Source organism: Macrotis lagotis, chromosome 1, assembly GCF_037893015.1.
Source record: "Macrotis lagotis isolate mMagLag1 chromosome 1, bilby.v1.9.chrom.fasta, whole genome shotgun sequence".
NCBI lineage: Eukaryota > Metazoa > Chordata > Mammalia > Peramelemorphia > Peramelidae > Macrotis > Macrotis lagotis.
Genome location: NC_133658.1, coordinates 586,879,847 through 586,893,800, shown reverse-complemented (window position 1 = coordinate 586,893,800; position 13,954 = coordinate 586,879,847). Strand labels below are relative to the sequence as shown.

The following is a 13,954-nucleotide window of genomic DNA, read 5'->3' as shown; positions in this document are numbered from 1 at the left end:
CTTTTAAATAGCCATTATTTCCTTCTAAATCTTTTTTCAAAATAAAGACTTTTAGTTCCTTTAAGTCACTGATTATATAGAATGAACCAGTCACCATTTTTGACTCTGGTTGCCTACCTGCATCTAGTTGCCCATCTGCATCCAGATTATCAATGTCCTTTCTAAAATGAACTTCCCAGACCTTAACCTAATCTTCTAGATTTGTGTTTACTAGATCAGAATACATCAAGACTCTTATCAACTTGTTCCTTGAAGGTATGCAACCTATTGGTTGTTGATTACAAAGTTAGACTACTGATTCAGTGAATTTGCAGTCCATTAAAAGCATTAAGTTATTCTGAAACAAACTGCTGTCTAACTCTACTTTCTCCATCTTTATATTTGTGAAATTGATTTTTTAAATCCAAGGATATGACTACACATTTATTCTTAACAAATTGTATCTTATTAAATCCAGTCCATTGATTCTTCTTTGTGCTCTTGCATGAAAAACTTGTTACAACTTTTTCTTTTATGCCATCCCTTCTGGATTCAGTCCTCATGTCTCACTCACAGGGGCAGGTTGACTCTCTTACTGTATTTTTTTGTTTTGTTTTAGAATCCTAGGAAAAAACTCTAAAGGGTTAGTACTAGGTAGTACACTTCCCCTCAATTATTGGTTAGAAGTAATTAATTAATTATATAACAAAGGGCACTCAGGTGGCTCCATGAAGTGCAGAAACTGGAGTCATCCAAAAACATCTTACTGTGAATTCAAATCTAGCCTCTAACACTAATTAGCTGTGTGACCCTGGGAAAGTCACTTATCCCTGATTGCCTCTGTTTTTTCATCTGTAAAATGAACTGGAGAAATGGCAAATAGCTCCAGTATCTTTGTTAGGAATACCCCAACTGGGGACACTATGGGTTGGACATGACTGGAAAATGACTAAACAGCAGCAACAGAATTAACTAGCTTTTAGAAGTGGGTATATTCTGAGTGGATCTTGTTATAAAACATCCATACAGATTATAAGGGAAAGTGGGATCAAGTTTAGAAAGCATATATAGAAAATAAGTAAATCACACTCCTAGTTGGAAAAAGGTCTTTGCCTCCCTTCACAAATTCCTCATGAAATTCTCCTGAGTTGTTTGTGGCTATCTATTTGCTCTGAAGTTTTTGACCCTTGGAGATCCCTGATCCCTGAATCTTTAATCCTCAACCGCAAAAAGTCAGATTCACCAAAACTACCATTTCTCTCTCTCTCTCTCTCTCTCTCTCTCTCTCTCTCTCTCTCTCTCTCTCTGTCTCTCTCTGTCTCTCTGTCTCTCTGTCTCCATATATATATATATATATATATATATATATATATATATATATATATATATATATATATAGTTTGTCCCTTCCCAGCTGGATACATTGTTTTTATTGATCTAATTTCTTTCCAGACACATTAATCATAACAAGGAAGTGAGGGAAGTGTGACATTCCCTCTGGGATTACTTATGCTTGCTTCTTGCAGCCTTCTGAGACAGGTAAAAAAGATTCAGAAAATGCTGGTGAAATTTGACTCTTGGAGGAGTTGTTGAAATATTTCTTATTGAATCTTCTTTTCTGATATGTAGAAGCCTAAAGGTATGTCTAATTTTATTAATCAATGTCAACATATTTTTTAAAGATTTTATTTATTTTGAGTTTTACAATTTTTCTCCTAATCTTACTTCCATCCTCCCACCCCCACATAATGCAATTTGCCAGTCTTTACATGGTATCCATGGTATACATTGATCCAAATTGAATGTGATGAGAGAGAAATGATATCCTTAAGGAAGAAATATAAAGTATAAGAGATAGCAAGAAGAGACAATAAGATATCAGTTTTTTCCTAAATTAATAGTCCTTGGTCTTTGTTCAAACTCCACAGTTCTTTTGCTGGGTACAAGTGGTATTCTCTGTCACAGACAGTTCCAAAGTGTCCCTGATTGTTGCACTGATGCAATGAGCAAGTCCATCAAGATTGATCATCATTCCCATGGTGCTGTTAGGGTGTACAATGTTTTTTTGGTTCTGCTCATCTCACTCAGCATCAGTTCATGCAAATCCCTCCAGGCTTTCCTGAATCCCCATCCTTCCTGGTTTCTAATAGAGCAATAATGTTTCAGGACATACATATACCACAGTTTGCTAAGCCATTAACCAATTGAAGGACATTTACTTGATTTCCAATTCTTTGCCATCACAAACAGGGCTGCTATGAAAATCTTTGTACAAGTGATGTTTTAACCCTTTTTCATCATCTCTTCAGGGCATAGACCCAGTAGTAATATTGCTGGGTCAAAGGGTATGCACATTTTGGCTGCCCTTTTGGAAAAAATTCCAAATTGCTCTCCAGAAAGGTTGGATGAGTTCACAGCTCCACCAACAATGTATTAGTGTCCTAGATTTCCCACAACCCTTCCAACATTGATCATTGTCCTTTATGGCCATATTGATCAGTTTGAGAGGTATAAGGTGGTATCTCAGAGATGCTTTAATTTGCATTTTTCTAATAATGATTTAGAGCAATTTTTCATATGACTATGCATCACTTTGTTTTCCTCAGCCATAAATTGTATTTACATATCCTTTGACCATTTGTCAATTGGGAAATGACTTTTTTAAAAAATTTGACTCAGTTCTCTGTATATTTCAGAAATGAGTCCTTTGTCAGAAATACTAGTTGTAAAGATTGTTTCCCAGTTTACTACATTTCTTTTGATCTTGGTTACAGTGGTTTTGTCTGTGTAAAAGCTTTTTAATTTAATGTAATCAAAATCATCTAGTTTGTTTTTATTGATGTTCTCCATCTCTTCCTTAGTCATAAACTGCTTCTGGTTCCATAGATCTGACAGGTAAATTACTCCTTGATCTTCCAATTTGCTTATAATATTTGTTTTGTCTAAATCCTGTATCATTTTGATCTTATCTTAGTATGGGGTATGAGGTGTTGGTCTAATCTAAGTTTCTTCCAACTAACTTTCAATTTTACCAAGAGTTTTTATCAAAGAGAGAATTTTTATCCCAATAGTTGGGCTCTTAGCATTTATCAAACAGCAGATTACTATAATCATTTCCTGCTATTGTCCCCAGTCTATTCCACTGATCCACCACTTTATTTCTTAGCCAATACCAGATAGTTTTGATGACTGATGCTTTATAATATAATTTTAGATTTGGTAGGACTAAGCCACCTTCTTTTACACTTTTTTTTCATTGAATCCTTGGAAATTCTTGACTTTTAATTTCTCCATATGGATTTACTTGCAACTTTTCCTAACTCATTAAAGTAATTTTTTGGAATTTTGATTGGCAGGGCACTAAAGAGGTAGTTTAGTTTTTGGTAGAATTGTTATTTTTATTATATTAGTGTGACCTATCCATGAGCAGTTGATATTTGCCTGGTTATTTAAATCTGATATTATTTGTGTGAGAAGTGTTTTGTAATTGTTTTCAAAAACTTTCTGAGTTTGCCTTGGCAAATAGACTTCCAGGTATTTTATATTGTCTGAGGTTATTTTGAATGGGATTTCTCTTTCTAGATCTTCCTGCCGTATTTTTCTAGTCATATATAGAAAAGTTAAGCATTAATGAGGGTTTATTTTATATCCTGCAATTGCTAATTGTTTACTGTAGTTTTTTAAATGATTTCTTGTGATTCTCTAGGTATACCATCATGTCATCTGCAAAGAGTCAGAGTTTTGTCTCTTTCTTCCCAATTCTAATTCCTCCAATTTCTTTTTCTTATCATTTTAGGTTTTTTACAAGGAAATGGGGTTAAGTGGCTTGCCCAAGGCCACACAGCTAGGTAACTATTAAGTGTCTGAGGTTGGATTTGAACTCAGGTACTCCTGACTCCAGGGCCAGTGCTCTATTCACTGTGCCACCTAGCTGCCCCTTTTTCTTCTCTTATTGCTGAAGCTAACATTTCTAATATGATATTGAATAGTAGTGGTGAAAATGAGCATCTTTGTTTCACCCCTGATCTTATTGGGAATGACTCTAGCCTCTCCCTATTGAATGTAATACTTGTTGATGGGTTCAGATAGATACTGCTTATTATTCTAAGGAGCAGTCCATTTATTCCTACACTCTAGTGCTTTTAGTAGGAATGGGTGCTGTATTTTGTCAAAAATTTTTCAGCATCTAGTGATTTAATCATATATTTTCTGATAGGTTTGTTGTTGATATAATTGAGTATACTAACAGTTTTCCTAATATTGAACCAACCCTGCACTCCTGGGATAAATCCTAATTGATCAAAATGTATTATCCTAGTGATAACTTGTAATCATTTTGCTAAGATTTTATTTAAGATTTTTGCATCTATAGTCATCAAGGAGATAGCTCTATAATTTTCTTTCTCTGTTTTAACACTTCTTGGTTTAGGTATCAGCACCATATTGGTGTCATAGAAAGGGTAAGGCAAGAGTTCTGTCTTTAGCTATTTTTCCAAAGAGTTTATATAGAATTGGAGCCAATTATTCCTTAAATGTTTGGTAGAATTCACTTTTCAATCCATCAGGCCCTGGAGATTTTTTCTTAGGCAGTTCAATGACAGCTTGTTGAATTTCTTTTTCTGAGATAGGGTTGTTTAGGTATTTAATCTCTTCTTCATATAACCTGGGAAACTTATATTTTTGTAAATATTTATCCACTTCACTTACATTGTCAAATTTATTGGCATAGATTTGGGCAAAATAATTCTAAATTATTACTTTAATTTCTTCCTTACTGGTGGTGAGTTCACCTTTGTCATTTATGATACTAGCAATTTGGTTTTCTTCTTACTTTTTTTAAATCAAATTGACCAGAGGTTTATTAATTTTGTTTTTTTCTCATAAAACCAATTCTTGGGTTTATTTATTAATTCATTAGTTTATTTTGCTTTGGATTTTATTCATTTCTCCTTAAAGTTTTAGAATTTCTAATTTGGTATTTAATTGGGGGTTTGTAATTTGTTTTTTCTCTTATTTTTAGTTGCATATTTAGTTCATTGATTTCTTCTTTCTCTAATTTATTAATGTAAGCATTTAAAGATAAAATATATCCCATGACAGCTACTTTGAGTGAATCCCATAGGTTTTGGCAAGTTGTTTCATTATTGTCATTATCGAGGATAAAATAATTAATTCTTTTTATAATTTGTTGTTTGATCCACTCATTCTTTAAAATGAGGTTATTCAGTTTCCAATTAGTTCTAGGTCTATATCTCCCTAGCCCAATATTGCATATGATTTTCATTGCATTTTGATCTGAGAAAGATGTATTCACTATTTTTGCCTTTCTCCAATTTATTTTTAGGTTTTATGCCCTAGTACATGGTCAATTTTTGTGTAAGTGCCATGAACTGCACAAAAAAGGTATATTCATTTCTATCCCCATTCAATTCCTTCTATAAGTCTATCATATCTAGGTTTTCTAACAATCTATTTACATCCTTAATTTCTTTCTTTTTTATTTTATGATTTATCTAAATCTGAGAGAAAGAGGTTGAAGTCTCCCACTAGTAGACTTTTGCTGTCTATGTCTTCCTGTAGTTCCTTCAGCTTCTCCTCTAAGAATTTGGATGCTATTCCATTGGATGCATACATATTTAGCGTTGAATCACTTTATCATCTATAGTACCTTTTAGGAGGATACAGTTTCCTTCTGTATTTCTTTTAACACTATCTATTTTTGCAGTTGCTTTTTCTGAGATGAGGATTTCCACCTCTGTTTTTTTTTTCACTTCAGGTGAAGGAAAATATATTTTGATCCAACGTTTTACTTTTACTCTATGTTTATCTCTCTGCTTCAATTGAGTTTCTTTTAAGCAGCATATTGTAAGATTCTGTTTTTTAATCCACTCTGCTATTCCCTTACATTTTATGGGAGAGTTCATCCCATTCACATTCAAACTCTTTATTGCCTTCCATGCTATCTTCCCTCTGTTTGTATTTTTCCCCTTTTGCCCCTTTATCCATATTCCCCAGCATTTTGTTTCTGAATACCATCCCTTTCAGTGTGTTTGTTCTCCTACATCACCCCACTCCTTTCTTTCCCTTTCCCTTTTCCCCTTTTTCCTTCTCCTCCTTCTGCTAGTTCCCTTTTTTGTCCCCCTCCCCTTTTCTCCTTTTCCCCTTTTTTATACTTGAAAGGCAAGATTTTTTTAAGTTAACCGAGTGTGTGTGTGTGTGTGTGTGTGTGTGTGTGTGTGTGTGCATGCGTGTGTGTGTGTGTGTGTGTGTGTGTGTGTGTGTGTGTGTAAGTTAACCTTAAGCCAAGTCTGATGAGATGAAGATTCAATTGTTTCTAACTGTGCTTGTTTTCTCTCCACAATCTTGGCTGGAAGTCATTAACATATTTTTATTTGATTTCAGCTAATGACTGAGGCACCTTATTCTTTAAACCTCGTATAGATCTTTCATTGATGAATTGATTCAATAAAGGTGTTTAGGAATTGTTCATACTAAATTTGCACATTTCATTGATTCTTTTAACTCAATGTAAGAGGGATTCTCAACTGATAAAGATAACAGAGTGTAGAATAATTTCTTGGTTATGTTAATTAGAGTCCGGAGGTGGAGAATATCCTTCTTATCTTTCTAGATGGAGATAAGCTTAACTATCATATTAGGACAAGGTCAAATGTCACTCCATCTAATTGGTAGTAACATCAGGGGTACACAAATGGGAGAAACTTAGAGAAAGATCATAACCCATCCTTACAGGAACTCTTTGAGGATAGCTATAATCCACTATTAGAAATTTGGTTCACTAGATTATGTACTTCTGTAGACAGAAGGTAGGTACATACTAGACTAGTCTTAGCAATCAGACTTGTACAGTCTCATACATCTAAGTACATCACATATCTGGTACACCTTAATCTTTGTTGTTAAAAGATCACTTGTCCTTCTAAGAAACTGGGATCTTGAACACTTTTGGACCATATAAATAGTTATCATATCAGAATCTTGTTTGCTTTTGGAAGTAGCCAAATAAATTACTCTATCAACTAAGAGGGCAGTTAAGTAGCAAGGTAGATAGAAACACTGGACCTGAAATCAGGAAGATTCCTCTTATCAAGTTCAAATCCAGCTTCAGACACTATTTGTGTGACTTTGGGCAAATCATTTAGCCCTGATTGGCTCAGTTTGCTCATCTGTAAAATGAGCTGAACAAGGAAATGCCAACCACTCCAGTGTCTCTGCAAAGAAAATACTAACTACATTCATGAAGTCTCTGATATGACTGAAAATTGACATAGCAACCAAGAACAGCTGTATAACACTACCCACAAATTTGAGAAATTGTCAACCTGTCCATCACTTCTGTGTCCTTCCTATCACTTTTATTTTGACAAAACAGACTAGTCATTCCCCTCAAGCATCTAATCTGAATGGTTTTTTTGCACTGTAAATAACAATGCAAGGCTGGCCATCACACTGATTAGTCATTTAAATTTACTGAATTGATTTCCTCATTTAGTACATATAGATAAAACCTTTCCTGACCATTTCAGCCACATTCTCTTTCTCCATCACCCTTTTCTCTTTCTTTCCTTCTCCACTTTTTTCCCCTTTCCCTTCTCCTCCCCTCTCTTTTCTCTTGAATTGGACAATCTGAGTATTTATCATCTGTCTAATCCTAACCTAAAGTTTGAATCTCTTCTATAATGTCCTGGGTAGCTTCTGCTTGAAGGCCTATCAGTGATCCATGACTTGAAGCAGCTTAATTTATCACTTATTGTGTACCAATTGATTAATCAATTAAAGTTTCTTTCATACTATCCTTTTTTGCCTTGCCTGAAAAATGAAGGATTTAGACTGGATGATTTCTAAGATTTCAAAAAATTTAAAAATATCTTATCTCTTACTAGACAATCTCAGAAAGATGAGCTGATATCTAATCCAAATCCTTTCTGCTGAACTTTTTAAAAACCATTTGGTTGACTATTTTTGCAGAATGTTAACCTAGTTGCTGGCTGTCTTTCAGTCTTTCTGAGAAAGTCTAATATTCCATAAGCATAGCAAATATCAAATCAAATCAAACAGCCACCCAATATATATGATAAGAAAGAATTACATATGGTATGAAACCACCTACTATCACTAAGTACCCAACAGAGTGAAATCTGTAAGAGTTGTAGGAATCATTAAGGATGGTACAAAGAGCAGTGTGTGAAACCAAGAAATTAGGTTGAATCTTGGGGAACATTTCCAAGGAATGAGGTCTATTAGTATCAACTCTCATGAGGAGTACTGTGATAGAAAACCCATTGCTATAGTTATTTAAAAATGAATGGCACAAAGCACTTCAGGGAACAATCTTGGATTGATAGGGGATGGACAAGATAACTTAATAGGTCATTTCAATCTCTTATTCCTGTAATGACTATACTTCTTATTGCACATCAAGATTCTAGATGAATTTCAATTTCTTCTTAAGTATCAAACAAATTTCCAGCACTGATCTGGGAGGATGAAAGATATATTGAACTCCTGGATAATAAAGAAAATCTTAGCATTTAGTCAGGTAGATTTTCTCCTTCACAGTTTTGCCAGTATCTATACTGATATCTATCTGTGTGTCTATGTGGATAGATAGATAAGATAGGCAGACAGATAGATAGATAGACAGATTCAACTATCAATATCTCTATTTATATATATACACACACACATACATATATACATGTATGTGTATAATACACACACACACATATATGTATGTATATATCAGAATTCTTATTCTTGGTGAGCCTAGAGGGAGTAGGAGAACAAACTCTTAAACTTTTTTGTTTATGCAGACAATTCTGCCAAAAACCAGAGTCAAAATGATCTTTGATCTTAACCCTGATCCTGTAATGGTGGTTTCTTCATTGTGCAGGACTCAGTAAAAGGCCCAAGGGAAGCTGGTTAGATAGACATATGTTAAATATTCTGAGTTCTCCTAAAGTCTGAGTAGGAAAGATGAACTGTACATAAAATCCCTCCCTATGATCTGATTTCTCCATATGTTCTGTGAGGTGTTTATTTGGTTTCAGCTTGCAGAGTACAGAGGGAGCAGGACTTAATTGTATTGTTTGCTGAGTTAATTGTGCTGTTTGATTTGCCTTTCTTCTAGGATGCCAAGGGAAATGAGGAGTTTTGCCAGGGTTTTCCAGTGGAACAAAGTTTTATATAATACTAGAAAATAGAAAAGAAGGAAAAAGGGAAGGAGAGATGTCACTAAGAATTTTGGTACTTGGTATGAGTTCAGTTGAGCAATTCAGTGGGGTGGAAAGAAGATATCCAGGATAGTTTGTCTACAAGTCAAGTACAGTTATGCCAGGTAAACATCACAGTGATGGTGGTGTTGGTGGGGGTGGGGAGGGGAGTTGATAGAGAGGCAGGACATTTGGGAGAACTGGTGTGTGACTGGTAGTCCAAAAGCTTAATTTAAAAATGAAAGAAGGAATGAAAGAAAAAAAAAGACTGAAAGAGGCAAAGGAGGGTGGGAGAGAGAAAAAGAAGGACTAAAAATGAGAAGAGGGATAAAAGAATGCAGGGGATTGGGGAGAGGAAAGAGCAAAGGGAGGGACAAGAAAGAAAGGGAGAAGGAAACAGCCTACCATCAATAGTTATGTATAGGACTGAAGGTTTGTGAACATAAATATGTAAATGAGTCAGGACTAGGACAGACATGAAATCAAACTAAGGTAAGATAAAGAACAAATAATTTAATGGTTGGATTTTAAAGAGAAACCATGGTTATATTGGGCTTTCTGGACATATTGTTGCCTTGCTGCCTTTTGCTATAAATTCATTATCAATTTTATTTATGCCCCTGGCATGAAGAATCCACAATATCTGACCCAAAATGGAACATGTTTAATTAGATTCTAAATGTTTTGACAATTTAGTGATACATTCTTCTTCTCTGGCAATGGCATATCATTTACATATATGTAATATGAGGGGATAGAGAAATGATACTAATATATATTGATGAATTGATTGTCCCCCCCCCTTTCAAATTCTGGAAAGAATCCTTATATAATGTAAGATAGAAGCAGAGGAAAGGATTAAACCTTTTATTACCTAAACTAGAAGTATTCTATCCTTTCTTTCAACTTGTTAGCACTTTTTTGACAATACCCTTTTTCATGTAAAAGTTGTATATTGTTAGTTATATTTTCATGCCTTATTTTTCTCCCTAGACAAACACCAAGAGCATCTGGGACTGTATTTTCCTTAGTTTTTGTTATTCTTTATGCTTTATCATGTAATCCTGAACATTGTGTAACTGAATTAGGGAACTCTGTGTATTTGGTATCTCAGACCAGCACAGATTTATACTTCTTTAGGTGAGAAAATAATATATATATATATATATATATATGTATATATATATATATATATACATATATATATATGTATATATGGAGAAATGGATAGAAGAAATATTACAATTATCAAAGGAGGCAAAGAGAAAAGGAGACATGCATGTGAGATATTATTCTAGGATGCTGAATTACTTATAAATTCAGTCTTAGCTCTACCACATCATTTCCCCATAACTTTTTTGCAGTGTTTCTAAACTCAAGATTCAATATTTATATGCTTATTTGTTGCAATTTTTTTTTTTTAATTTCAGGAGAAAGATTCCAGGGGAAGAGAGGAATCAGCAACAAGGTTTCTTCCCACTGTACATCTTAGAAGAGAACTGAAGAAAGTTCAGAAAGAAACACAATCAAGCAGGACAGTTTTGAAAATAATATATTGAATTATGTACTTTAAAAAAGGAAGATATATGTAATACGAGGATATTTACACATAGATTTTTCTTTTTCACTTTTTATATGAGTATGTTCTTTTTTGGTGTTAAGTAAATTCAGGGTAATAAAATAAAATATATTGGCTAGTTTAATAAAATAGCTTTAACACAGAAATATCATGTGGGAAATTTAGAGATAGAAAATATTTATCTTCATGCTTGAGCTAAATATATAATTTGTGGGAGACAAAAAGTATGAGGGTAAGAGAGAGTGTTGTTGAGCAGCTGTGCCCTTTATGCACCAGTAAACTTATTTTCATCTCAGGATTGCCTGACTAACTGAAGAAGATACAATTAAGCCTTTCATTTCCTTTTGCTTCCAGATCTTACCAAACTTACCTATTGGGGAAGAAAAACAGAACTATTGTTGATGAGGTCCAGCAGAATGAAGCGGAAAATCTTTATAATTTTAACAGCATTGGCAACCAGAGGATCAGAATGAGAATGCTATTGATCTGAATGATTTAAACACGTGTTGATTTAATATTTTTGATTTTCCTTGGAAAGGAAAAGGGAATAGATATTTTGTAACATGTCAATATACCTGTCATTGTGCTCAACACTTTGTAGTTTTTATCCCATTTGATTCTCACAATAATCCTGGAAGTTAGGTGTTATTATGATTTTCATTTTATAATTTAGGAAACTGATAGAATTTTAACATGATGAATTACTTATTTCCCCACAACTTTTTAAAACCTTTTTCTAATCTCAAGATTCAAGATCTACTTAACTATTTTTATTTGTTACAAGGAGAAAGATTCCAGAGGAAGAGAGGAGATAGCAACAAGACTTCCTTCCATTTTACATCTTAAAAAAATACATAGAGGAGAACTGAAGGAAGTTCCGAAGGAAACAGTCAAGCAGGACAATTTTGAAAATAACATATCAAATGTGTTATGTACTTAAAAAAAAGATTACTGAGGTCACAAAACTAAGTATCTGTGGTTGGATTTGAGCTCAGGTCTTCCTCAGTAACACCTAGCAGCCTTGGCACTGTGAAGGGGTGACCACTACATAGGAGAAATTGTAAAGTTCCTTTCCATGAGAAATATTTAGACCAGGAAACAAAAATGAATTTGAAATAGGTATTAAAATAGATTAGTAAAAAAAATGAAAGTCATAATCAATAATCCTGGAGCATTCAAATAAGGAAAGCTATAATGTGAGTTGAAAAATGATCAATGGGAGGTAAGACTTCATAAAAGGAAGTAGGCTTAAATTGCACTTTAAATGATTGGGTGGGATTTAGTTTGTTGTTCATTCATTTCAGACTTGTCTGACACTTTGTGATCTTGTTTGTGTTTTTATTTTTTGGAAAAGGTTCTGGAGTAGTTTGCTATTTTCTTCTCCAGATGAAGAAATTGAGGCAAATAGGGTTAAGTCACTTGCACAGGGTCACACAGCTAGCAAATGTCTGAGGCTGGATTTGAGCTCAGGTTTTCTAAACTACAGTCTCAATGCTCAATTCACTATGCCAATTACATAGCTTTAGACAAATAGATGAAAAGAAGGGGACATTCCATGTGTGTGGAATGAATGACATGGACACAAGCACAGAGGAATGAGTAATCATGTTGTGTTTGTGTGATAATGAGATCAAACTGACTGAAATAGAAGGTTCACACTGAGAAGCAGTGGAGTTAACAATGATGATAGTTAAGAAAAATTATTGGGTGTTTAATGAGTCAGGCTGAAGAATATGATCTTTATTTTATAGGTAGGATGGAAATATTGAAATATTTTTATGAGTGGGTGAGGGGAAGAATTTATTAAAAGTGGATATGATATAAAATAAAAGACTATTAAAACTATATATGAATAAATTAACACAAGCACTTGCTCCTTTTTAGGCTTCAATAGTCATCAAACTGTTAATCCTGAGAAGCCCTGTTCTAGGACTTTAAAGGGGCTTTAGAATAGAATGAGAAGGGCTAAAGATGCAAAATACTCTATCATTTATCCTGCATTCTTTAATGGTCAAGGGAAGGTGATATGACCTAATTGGAAACACCCAAGTATTTGAAGCAGTTGAGCAAAGGAAGAAGGAACAAGGATTTTTCCAGAATCTAGAGGGTACAGAATATATAGAATCTGGATCATATTCACCACTAAACCAAGGTTATCCATGAAACCTAGAACCTAGAATCCAGAAAGAACCATCTCATTATCTGTAGATAGTGTTAGGATGGTCCTCTAGAGAAGTTGTTGCTATACCTCACTGCACCCCAGTTGCAGATTTCCAGTCCCTATTTGTATAGGAAATAGCTGGTTATAGATCTCTTGCCCAGGCAGAATGTGAAACTCCTATGCTAGTACTATTCATCAAACCCCTACATTACTTGGATAACAGATATCTTGGCTGAATTTCACATTCTAGGGCTTCTCCACATACTAAGATAGTCCACCTGCTGAGACAGTCATTCGTAGTTCATCTCTTCGAACATTTATAAGGGATGGAGCCAAGATAGTAGAGTAAGGGCAGAAATTCCCACAAGGTCTCCCCCAGACAATGACAAATATCTTTAAATAATCATTCTAGTCAAATTCTAGAGTGGCAGAACCCACTAAAAGTCTGAGTGAAACAATTCTCTAACCCAAGACATCTTGGAAAATGGAAAGGTCTTTTACAAAGGGTTAGAAAGGGCCCACAGCACAGCCATGCCAGAGCAAACCAGCTCCAATCATCCAAAAACAGTCCATGAGGCCCCTGGGTTTATGGGGGTGCCTGGGTTCGTGGAAACTGGGGAGGAGCAGCGGGTTTTCAGACTTCTTAGCCAAGGATTGCAAAGGACAATTTGGAAGCTTGGCAGAAAAACTCTGCTGTACCAGAGCAATCACAGAGACCAGTCAAGCTCAGAACTCAGTTCAAACCCATCCCCAGGGGCCCAAGAGCAGACATGCAGAGCCATCTGGCAGGGAGACACCTGCAATTGCTTCCAGGGTGCTCAGCCAATTGACAATAAAGAGGCTATGGAGAGAATGTAGAGGTCTCTCTGCTATCCCTTAGGCAGGACTCTGTGGCTTTGCCCCTACTCAGATCTAGATCATAGTCTGGGACCCTAATTCCAGAAGGAAAAGCAGAAGCATAACAGAACTTAGGGCCTAAAGCTGAACAGGGACTTTCCTCAT

General features: G+C 34.9%; 1 long non-coding RNA gene across 1 annotated transcript in view; it reads left to right on the top strand.

Annotated features, from left to right (window-relative positions):
- LOC141507297 (uncharacterized) overlaps positions 1-13,027 on the top strand; it is an 81,327-nt gene extending 68,300 nt beyond the window's left edge. Inside the window, exon 4 of the long non-coding RNA XR_012474116.1 lies at positions 10,643-13,027. This is a non-coding gene — a long non-coding RNA (uncharacterized LOC141507297). The remainder of the gene's footprint in view (positions 1-10,642) is intronic.
- Positions 13,028-13,954: the final 927 nt, after the last annotated feature.